Below are 12,245 nucleotides of genomic sequence, written 5' to 3' on the forward strand. Positions count from 1 at the left end.
TAGCAACCCCCCCCCCCCACACACACTTTCAGTTGGGGGGCCAGAGAGGCATATATCTCACCAAGATGGATCGTAAAACGGACCAAGAATAATCCACCTTGGTCGTACAACCTCTCTCTTGTTGTTGGTCAAAGTGATGTCCGTCCATGCGACCCCGGAGATGGGCTAGATTGCCAATAATCACGCAAGTAGCTAGTCCCCGAAGACAACCACTGCATGCGTGTGGCCCAAACATATGTATGGAGAGGTGTGTTTTTGAGTAACAATGAACAACTTTGATGTGGCATCGTGATTTCGAACTAGAAATCCCCACACTAAGTGAGGGTTAGGTTGATGATGCAGATGTATGTTACACCACACTTCAAGCCAACGACGGGGTTTCATATATGCATGCATGCGTGCATAGTATATGTGCTCAAACTTAATTAGGTCTGAATCTCACCATGACCTATACTATGATAACACTAACCAAATGAAGAATCCGCCATGGTAACCTATCTTATTGTTGGTCAAGGTGATCATGGATGTCCACGCGGGCCCACGAATATATAGGCTTGCCGCCGATAACCACGCGAGGGAGTGTATCGTTCGAAGGCAACCACTACATGCATATGTATGGAGGTGATGCGTGCATGCATGTATGAATACACAACATTGATCTGGCGCGTGTGTCAAAAATTGTACACTAGCTCCCCACACGGAGCGAGATCGGTTCATGATGGTGTCGTTGTACTAGCCATTTCGACTCGATGGGAGGGATTCATGCGTACACATGCATATGTGTGTGCTCAAAGTGTATCATGCATGTCAGCCCAGAGCAAAAATAATAATCCCCTCCTAAGTCAAATTAACCTCTCTTGTTGTCAGGCAAAAAGAAGTGATGGACCAAGCGGGCCCATAGATGGAAAGCATTGATATCGCTGATAACCGCTTAAGTGGGTGCAAGAGGACAACCACCACCGCTTTGCATGTGGGGCAAACATATATATGTTGAATACCCAAAATGCACAACTTTGATGTGCCACATGCCTCAAAAACCGTAAACCATGCACCCACAGAGAGCGAGGTTCATATCAAGCGTACTACATATGATGGTCCCCTTCCCCCCTCTTCACCGCATACTATATGCTCCTGCCGTAATATATGTACAACCCAAAAGAATCCTCATCGATGGTGAAATTAATTAACCTCTCCCGAGGTAGGTCAAAGTGATGCATGCATGCATGCATCGACGATGGCCTCGTGGACCCACAGATGGAAGCGTCACACATGAGTGTCCTAGCTAGGATATATGCATGTGGCCCAAAAAGGTGTTGTGTGATGTTTGAATAACCAATTTCACAATTTTGATGTGGCACGTGCCTCGGTAACCAAAAAGTCCCGACACTAAGTGAGGTGTACTTGTTCATGGACGCATACGTATAGTATATATGCTAGTCCCCTCCCACCTCTTCAACGCGTACTATATACCACCATAACACAAACAAAAAAGATTATACCTTACTGGTCAAATTAACCTCACTGCCGGCTGTTCGTCAAAGTGAAGGACGACGACCTCACAGGCCCATAGAAAGCGTCACATGCGAGTATCAAGTGTCGTGTAGGACAACCATCGACTGCATGTGGCCAAAACATTTATGTACGAAAGGGTTGTGTAATGTTTTAAATAACGATTTCACCAGCTTGCCTAACAAAACGGCCAACCCACACGGTGGCTCACAACTCGTAGTGTACTACGAGCCACCCGCCATCCCCGGACGCACACACCCACACACACACCGCGAATCCACCGCAACTACCTGTTGGGGAACATAGTAATTTCAAAAAAATTCCTACGCACACGCAAGATCATGGTGATGCATAGCAACGAGAGGGGAGAGTGTTGTCCACGTACCCTCGTAGACCGACAGCGGAAGCGTTATCACAACGCGGTTGATGTAGTCGTACGTCTTCACGATCCGACCGATCAAGTACCGAACGTACGGCACCTCCGAGTTCTACACACGTTCAGCTCGATGACGTCCCTCGAACTCCGATCCAGCCGAGTGTTGAGGGAGAGTTTCGTCAGCACGACGGCGTGGTGACTATGATGATGTTCCACCGACGCAGGGCTTCGCCTAAGCTCCGCAACGGTATTATCGAGGTGTAATATGGTGGAGGGGGGCACTGCACACGGCTAAGAGATATCAAGGATCAATTGTTGTGTCTCTGGGGTGCCCCCCTGCCCCCGTATATAAAGGAGCAAGGGGGAGGCAGCCGGCCAAGAGGAGAGGCGCGCCATAGGGGGGAGTCCTACTCCCACCGGGAGTAGGACTCCTCCTTTCCTTGTGGGAGTAGGAGAAGGGAAGGGGGAAGGAGAAAGAAGGAAGGGTGCGCCCCCCTTCCCTAGTCCAATTCGGACCAGACCATGGGGAGGGGTGTGGCCACCTTTTGAGGCATTTCTCTCCTTTCCCGTATGGCCCATTAAGGCCCAATACGAATTCCCGTAACTCTCCGGTACTCCGAAAGATACCCGAATCACTCGGAACCTTTCCGAAGTCCGAATATAGTCGTCCAATATATCGATTTTTACGTCTCGACCATTTCGAGACTCCTCGTCATATCCCCGATCTCATCCGGGACTCCGAACTCCTTCGGTACATCAAAACTCAATAAAACTGTCATCGTAACGTTAAGCGTGCGGACCCTACGGGTTTGAGAACTATGTAGACATGACCGAGACATGTCTCCGGTCAATAACCAATAGCGGGACCTGGATGCCCATATTGGCTCCCACATATTCTATGAAGATCTTTATCGGTCAGACCGCATAACAACATACGTTGCTCCCTTTGTCACCGTTATGTTACTTGCCCGAGATTTGATCGTCGGTATCTCGATACCTAGTTCAATCTCGTTACCGGCAAGTCTCTTTACTCGTTCCGTAACACATCATCCCGCAACTAACTCATTAGTCACAATGCTTGCAAGGCTTATAGTGATGTGCATTACCGAGTGGGCCCAGAGATACCTCTCCGACAATTGGACTGACAAATCCTAATCTCGAAATACGCCAACCCAACAAGTACCTTTGGAGACACCTGTAGAGCACCTTTATAATCACCCATTTATGTTGTGACGTTTGGTAGCACATAAAGTGTTCCTCCGGTAAACGGGAGTTGCATAATCTCATAGTCATAGGAACATGTATAAGTCATGAAGAAAGCAATAGCAACATACTAAACGATCGAGTGCTAAGCTAACGGAATGGGTCAAGTCAATCACGTCATTCTCCTAATGAGGTGATCTCGTTAATCAAATGACAACTCATGTCTATGGCTAGGAAACATAACCATCTTTGATTAACGAGCTAGTCAAGTAGAGGCATACTAGTGACACTCTGTTTGTCTATGTATTCACACATGTATTATGTTTCCGGTTAATACAATTCTAGCATGAATAATAAACATTTATCATGATATAAGGAAATATATAATACTTTACTATTGCCTCTAGGGCATATTTCCTTCACTACCATGCATGTTAAATTAATTATCCCGCGGTGAACATACATGTTGCCAAAGGAGGGACGTTTTAATTTCAAAAATTCACATAGATCATTAAGACGTTTTAGTACATTGATTGACTTTCTACAGGTATAATGTGCAAAAATCAAATTTGAGCTACATGCACACGTGACAGTGCACCTAAATGGATTGCAAAAACACATGTGTCTCACTAGGTGCATGTTTACTCCCCGTTCAACAAATTTCAAACATTGAGAATCTTGAATTTTAAATTCTAGTATATCCAAAACTTATTTGAAGTTCATGAAACTTATCATGTTGTCATATGGACAACAGTACAAAGTGGCATTGTACTTTTTGTGTCAAATTTGAGACCAGTTTTGATGCAATCTTTATCTAATTACAGACGAGAAATTATTAATAATTGGGAACCAATATCCCAAACGGATTATTTATTCGAACCGTGAGCATTAGACCAACAATGGATACGTGCCATGCTTCGGTTAAGCAATAAAGCGGTAGCATTAATCATCTAAATAGAAAAAATATGCATGCCGCCGCACGACCCGTGTGGCATGCGAGCAGGCGTGAGTTGACGGGACGTGTGCGAGCAGTCCGCCGCGCAGGCAGACAGGGAGGCGCGCGTGCAGGTGTGTGAATTGACGAAGGCGTGCTCGCTGTGTAGTGTCATCGGGAGGCATGTGAGTAGCTGTGTGAAACTTTGGTAGGTGTCGTGGTTTTGTCACGGCAGATGTCCTCGTGAAAGGACTTAGTCGTGGAGCCATCGCTACGGGTTAGCTTAAAGGGGTTAAACCGGACAAGGGACACGAGAGTTTTATACTAGTTCGGCCCCTTACGATGAAGGTAAAAGCCTACATCTAGTTGTGATGGAATTGCTGGGGTTTCGATGACCAGGGAGCGAATACGCTTTGCCTGAATCTCGAGTTGTTCTTTATTGTCCCTGAACCGCCGCCGGGTCGTCCCCTTATATACATGGGTTGACGCCCGTCGGTTTACAGAATCCCAAGGCCGGCTCATAAACGTGTCCGGCTCGGTCTCTGCTCTTTCTATCTTACAACACAAGTTTACATATCAATACCGGTTTATGTCTACGGGCCTTAAACCGATTTTGAGCCCTGGGCCTTCATAAAGCGTCACCGTCTGTCTTCATGGGCTTCAGATATAATGAACTACTGATGGGGTTAACCCGGCCTCTCCTGGCCGGTTTACGCCCAGTGGTAATATCCCCAACATTAGGCCCCAGATTGATTTGAACTGGTTCATGTCAATCCTCAATACTTAAGAAAAGTTCGTCTTCACATCTTCACGTAATCTTGTAAACCGCCGTGACGTCACCTTCCAGGACCATGGTAAACCGCCATGACATCATCTATTATTTAAAACTGTATATAACCCATCCTCATTAATAGGCCTCTGAAGATCGAGGCAACAGAGCTGTCACACACCCCATTTTTCGGGCTCCTCGATTCTCGTGCCTGCCTTTTATCCTTTTGCCTTTATAAATAGGGCCAGGGGGTCTTTCCATTCCCCCCCGTATCTCTTCACCTCATCTTCTTCCTCACGTTGCCTGACCTTTGGAGCTCCGCCGCCACCGTCGACCTTCATTTCTTCCTCCCCAACGGCCGCTGCATCAACCTGACCGGACCAGAAAAGTGCGGCACTCCTCCGCTGTTCCCTCATCATCAGTGAGTTCTTCCTTTCTTTGCTCTATATCCACCATTAGGGTTTCAAGGTTCATCGGAGTCTATCCAATCTCCGCCATTGTTCTCTCCTGTTCCTTTCATTAGCATAAACAACTAGCTGGATCCGATATTTCTTACGCGGCCGTAGCCATAATCTCCTTTTTGTTAGATCTGTTCTTTTACACAAAACTCATCTTGAACCTTGCTGAACTGTTCAAACTCGTGAAATTAGGTCTGAATTTATTTTGATTTTCCAACGCACGGCAGATCTGAAATTACCATGCCAAGCTGTGAAACTTGTTTTCCCTTCATTTACGCATCTTCAAACTTGTATCTTCAATATCATTAGGCGGTTTAACTTCATAGTAAAAATGATGACCCAGTAGATATCATTAGTCCCCTGTTGAACCGCCACTGCATTCCCCATTGTACTGTCTTCATTGTCAGACTCCGGTTTACATGCAACCAGCTCCGGTTTAGCAATATGCTTAGATCCTTATACCGCTTTATAGTTGTCCACTATAAATCTTAAACCGGCAATAATCATGTTTCAGATTTTCATTGCCATGGCCAAGCAAGTATGAATGTAATTGGGCTCCTTCTCGAGTAACCGAAGAACAGTTAAACAATCTTGTTAAAACGGGCGCTTTAGCCAAGAAAGATGTCATCCACTGGAGGGTCCCTGGCCCGGAAAATCCTCCTACACCCAAGGACGGAGAGGTAGTCGTGTTTGCTGACCATCTGGGTCGAGGTTTTAGCCCTCCCGGTTCAAATTTTTCCGAGATGTACTAGCCAATTTTCAGCTGCGCCCTCAAGACATCGGTCCCAATTCTGTGACCAACATCTGCCACTTCCAAGTCTTCTGTGAGGCTTATCTGCAAGAGGAACCTACAGTCGAACTATATAGGGATTTCTTTCACTTAAACCGTCGTACAGAGTTCACGGATGGACCCAATATGGAACTGGGCGGAATGGCGGTTCAGAAAAGGAAAGAAGCCACTTTCCCTCATCCCAAGCTCCACAGTCACCCCAAAGAGTGGAACCAGACCTGGTTTTACTGCAAGGATACATCTCCACCTGATGAAAACCCCCTGCCGGGTTACCGCCCTGAACGCCTTAGCAACACACATCCTTTTCCTCAAAGGTTGACTGCAAAAGAAAGGGCCAACTATGCTCCTCAATTATCAAAGCTTAGAGCCTTCATGGTGAACGGTTTGACAAGAGTTGATCTTGCTCGTTGTTGGATAAGCTGGAGTATTCTGCCCTTAAGCCGGCGCTCCGGTTTGATGTGTGAATATACGGGGAGTTTGAAGGATGCTCAGCGGCACATTGACATTCAACTTACAGATGCAGAAGTCACTGAGGCTGTAAAGAAAATGTTGAACGAACCGGAGGCTGTCTGTGCCCAAACCGGACTACTCCCTTTCGGCACCTTCAACAAACCGCCAGCTGTAAGAATCATATAATCTTTTTATCTGAAGTTGCTTCTGTCCAAATATTCTCTGAAAGTGTGATTATTTTCTGACAGGGTGATGATCCATTCTGAAACAAGAAACCACCACAAGACAAACCGGCGAAACTGCAAGACAAACCGGTCAAGCCGCAAGGTAAACCGGTCAAGCCGGTTCGTCCAAAGACCAAGGTTGTTAAAAAACCTGCCAAGAGAAGGACCACTGCATCCTCCGAGCTACCAGCTAATGACGATGTGGGTAATCCGGAATCAGAGGTAGAACTTGACTCTCTTGGTTCATTTTTCGTATACCTCATTGACAATGATTATTATCAGGACGACGCTAAAGGCAGTCATGCTGATGATGTAGAGGTAATCATTCTTTCCTTCGATTCAGATCCTCTGCCAACATCAAAAATCCGTCGAGCAAACCAGAAAGTAAAATTTTCTCACCCCCTTGTTTACTTGGACCCAAACTTTCTTTTGAAGACACAGTAGCACGAGGCTCGCCGCACAACCTGGCACAGCGGCCAGGTAGTTACCTCCGCCGGTTTACCGAACACTCCGGTTCAGAAATGCCGATCAGAGGTCTCTTATCCCCTCGACACTTCATGCCCCAAAGCGGGTTGTTTCCGTCAGCCTCTTAACCCGCCTGATTCAAATTATCAGGGTACTTCTCACTCATCTTCTGGCGAGTCGTCTGCCACAAAGCTTCCACCCCTCAAAACAGTTCTTGGGTGAGTCATACACTTATTTGTATCCTTGATATGTTACTTTAATATATACTGTACTGATCCTCATGTTTATTTTTCTCAGCGCCAAGCCCAGACCTAGCAAGAAGGCTCGGTTGAATAAACCGGCTGATGAGGACGTGGCCGTTGAACCGGAGAAAACTCCAGATCCGGTAGAAACCAACGTTGATGCCATACTGAATGACCCACCGCCTCAAGATCATGACTTTGTTCCTGAGTAGATAGAAGTTGACACCGCAAGCCATGCCGACCAGCCAACCAGCCCTGTCCGAACTGATGATAAACCGGCCAGTCCAGTTAAAAATACGGACAAACCGCCAACCCCAGTGACGGCTGTTGATGACAAAGATGATGATATTATGATTACTGGCACTGGCCATACCACTCCTGGCAATCCTGTCGCTTTGTCAAAGCATACTGCCAAAGACGAGCTCTCTGCAATTGGCAAAGGCAAATGGAACGCGGATTTGTCAAATTATGCCCATCTGAATGCTCAAGACCTTCACTCCAGCTTCCTGAACCGTCTGTACACCAGCCGTGACTATGAAGCCGGTTTGGTAAATTTGATGAAGGAGCGATATGAGGTAACTTCATAAGTGTTTCTCTCTTATATTTAATTGCAGCTTATAAACTCCAGTAGCCCCCAAGTGACGGTTTAAGATACCAATCTAAACCGGGACTTAGTAACAATTTCATGTTTGCGACAATGCATCTTAACTTCACTGACAAGGGCCGGTTTAACTTTATAAAGATGAACCGGGACTTTGTAGAAGAATTCCCATATCAGCAATTTATTAGCAAATACACATTAGCCCCCAAGTGCCAAGCTTAATACTTGTATTGTGCTTGGGACTTGTAAAAATTTCTGATAAAGAGCAAATATGCATTAGCCCCCAAGTACCAAGGGCATAACTTGTTATGTGCTTGGTACTTCAAATATGTACTGTCAACTCATTATATATCTGTCTCTTTATAGGCCGAACTGAGCAAGAAGGAAAGCCAAACCGCTGACCTGCAAGAGAACCTCAAATCTCAGCAAGCCGAAACCTCCAAAGCCAAGGAAGAGTTGACCAGCGCTCTAGGTGCTATGGAGAAACTGAAAGAGGGCTTCAACAAGGAGCGGGCGGATTGGGAGACTGAAAAATCCGCTTTGATAAAAGGGCTGAAAACGCAGAGGCCGCTCTTAAACCGGTGGTTGATGAACTGACCGGCATAAAGCGGCAGATTCATGCCATGACTGCTGCTGTGTTCGGTAAACATCTTTTCCTTAATACTTCCAACGTATCTTCCCATGTGTTGTTGGTTTACTGATGTGTATAATGGCGCAGGAACTCGTATTAGCCATCTGGGCTCTGACGTACAGAAGAAATTGAAAGCGGCCTATACTCTGATAGAACAGCTGTATACCGGCGCGCAGCGGATCATCTATACTACTTCATACAATAATCCTCCTCCCACTTTGATCAAGGATACCTTAGAAAGGTTATCTATGCTTCCTGCCCGGGTAGACGAGCTAAAAAAGTCTGCCGCAAGAACGGGCGCTTTGGCCGCACTAACCCGGGCAAAAGCATGGGTACCTAACTTTGATCCAGTGGAAGCGGCCCAAGGCTATCCCAGTTTGAAGGAAGACGGAACAGAATTTGGCAATGATGATCTCCGAATCATAAACCGGGAAGTACGCCCATTGGCTTGTCAACTGGTTGAAGAAGCGGACCTCTCGTACTATTAGGCGAGCTATGATGATAAGAACAGACGGGTTGCTGCACCAATTCCAGAAGCGCAAAATCTTATCCCACCAATCCGTAAGCACACTTATGCCCCTGACATTGAACAGTCCACGCTTATAAGCGATGAAGCTGTATTCCAAGCCCTAACTGGGATCGACTGGGCAACTGTTGACTTCCAGCCACTGGGTAGAGAGGAGGGAGTTGAACCGGCGCGAGATGATCCGCAGCCGTCAGGCCAAGCTGGTGACCTATCATGAACCGGAAGTCGGTTTAGTCTTCTACATGCTGCAACATGTATTTGAGAAAACAATTATCCTTTTGGGCACTGAAACGCCTTGTAATAGGCTAGTTAAAATACTTGGTCTGGTATGCCTTCGTGCATATTTATCTGCGACTGATGCTTGCTTAATCCGACATGCTTAATATATGATGTTCATAATCCATAGCCATTTATTCAAGCTGTTCCTGCCGATAAGAAGCTTAAAGCGCCCTGGCGGTTTACCATCGGGCGGGTCATGATACCCAAATATATATATATATATATATATATATATATATATATGACCAAGGTTTATAACCGAGGTTGTAAAAGATAACCAAATGTGGAAATATATAATACCTGTGACCTTTAGGCATAATGTTGGCTGACCAACTTTGTAGCGAGGGTCATAACCCTACTCTGGAGGATAAGTAACTCCTGTTATATGATGCCGGTTTATAATAAAACCGTTCCGGGTTGTGATAAACACCGGTTTATTCCATACTGGTGACTTTGAGTCAAAACCAGACCGGGTTGATAGTCTCCGGATTATAATTTGATCGTGTACTGACAACTTGTAGTTGACAGCCTAATCGGGTTGATAAACATCGGTTTAAAAACATCACAAATCTTATGAAAACAAAGAAAACTTAGCAAAAGGCAAATAAAAACCGTTGTAGTCGAGGCTTTTCACGGGCTGCCAGGCCCCAAATTCGAGGCTTTTCATGGGCTCCCAGGCCACTGAGTTAAACCATTTTTGCAAAGCCTTTTAAGATGGTCCTCAATCCTTAACCAATCATCGTTTTAACTTGACAAGTTCAGGGTCTTCATTTTAGAGTAACTTGTCAAAGTTCGAAGGGTCATACCAGGTTTACTTGGGCGGAGTGACTTACTTAAATAGGCAGGTTAACCCGGGGTTTTAGGTGTATACACCAGGCTTCCAAGCCATGGCTTGATAGCCTGTTACAAGTGTAGATTCTTAGTTCATTTCGACAACAAAGAATCCCCAAGTAACATTGTGAGCTGTGCTCAGTGGGTGCCTATGTTTCAGCTGTTGTTTTACAACACTCTCTTTGGCCCCGGATTGATTTGGCTTTGAGCCGATCAAGAGGTGTGGCTGTGGTTCGGATACGACCAAGCCCCCAAGTGATGTTGTGGCATTGCGCCGATCAAGAGGTGTAGCTATGGTTCGGATACGACCAAGCCCCCAAGTGATGTAATATAAAGCTTTGAGAAGCTAAATCAAGGGGTAAACCGGATGCCGCTTTGTAAGCTCCATGTAACCACACATGATGTACGAAAAACAACAGATACCCCGCTTTAGCTGAGGTTCCGGTTTATTATATTGATCATAATCTATACAATGTCATAATATGTACATAAGCAGAGCCTATGGCTCAAGTATACTTGAGCCGAAGATGAGCAATATTCCACGGCCGGTTGGTCTCCTCCTCCGATTTACGTGAGTCTTTGCGCTCTCGAACATCAATTAGGTAGTATGACCCGTTGTGCAGATTCTTGCTGACCACAAAAGGTCCTTCCCAAGGGGGGGATAGCTTATGCATATCCGTCTGATCCTGGATGAGTCGAAGCACCAAATCACCTTCTTGAAAGGTTCTGGTTCGAACCCGGTGGCTATGATAACGACGCAGATCTTGCTGATAAATCGCTGAACGGGCTGCCGCCATGTCACGTTCCTCATCTAACAGGTCAAGAGCTTCCTGCCGTGCCTTCTCGTTGTCAGCTTCAACATATGCCGCTACACGAGGTGAGTCATGATGGATGTCACTAGGAAGAACCGCTTCCGCTCCATAAACCATGAAGAACGGTGTGTATCCTGTCGATCTGTTGGGTGTGGTATTAATGCTCCATAACACAGAAGGTAACTCCTCAACCCAACAACCCGGCGTCCGTTGCAAAGGAACCATAAGCCGGGGTTTGATGCCTCTCAAGATCTCTTGATTGGCCCTCTTCGCTTGACCATTGGACTGGGGGTGAGCCACTGATGACACGTCAAGCCGGATGTGCTCACGTTGACAGAACTCCTTCATGGCACCCTTTGACAGATTGGTACCATTGTCTGTTATAATGCTGTGTGGAAAGCCAAACCGGAAGATCACCTTTTTGATGAATTGAACCGTTGTGGCTGCGTCACACTTACTAACTAGCTCTGCCTCCACCCACTTCGTGAACTTATCAACCGCCACCAAAAGGTGGGTCTTCTTGTCCTTGGACCTCTTTGTTGAGGATATAGACCTTGGAGTCACCCGCCAGGAGGGCCGGGTTACTTGTAGGGTCATTGCCAGAAGCCCGGAGCCAAGTTCCAAGATAATGGGCCAGAGATGGGCTGAGACCCGGATATGGCTTAAAGCCCGTAGTTACAATCATTGTTATAGTAGACTTGTAGTGTAAGGCAAGCATTGATTAGAGTCCAAGCCGGACGCTCTTATGAGCTGGCTGGGACTCTAAGGGCTGCTGGGCGTCAGCCTCCCTATATAAAGGGAGGACCCGGCAGCGGTTCAAGGGCGACAACAATCTGATCGAGAGCCGGGCAAAGCTGTTTAGCTCCCTGGTTATCGAAACCCTGATTAATACCACCTCAACTGGACGTAGGCTTTTACCTTCACCGTAAGGGGCCGAACCAGTATAAACCCTCGTGTTCCTTGACCCACTTAACCCCTTCAAGCTTCCCAATTGCGATGGCTCCACGACTAAGTCCTAACCCGAGGACATCTGCCGTGACAATTCCACGACAGTTGGCGCCCACCGTGGGGCTGGCGCACGGTGGATTTGAGTTCTTGAAGGGCAGCTTCGAAGGGCTCAAGGGATACGCTGTGGGCCGGATGAC

This window comes from Triticum aestivum, chromosome 6D (genome assembly GCF_018294505.1).
Source record: "Triticum aestivum cultivar Chinese Spring chromosome 6D, IWGSC CS RefSeq v2.1, whole genome shotgun sequence".
In the NCBI taxonomy this organism is placed as follows: Eukaryota; Viridiplantae; Streptophyta; class Magnoliopsida; order Poales; family Poaceae; genus Triticum; species Triticum aestivum.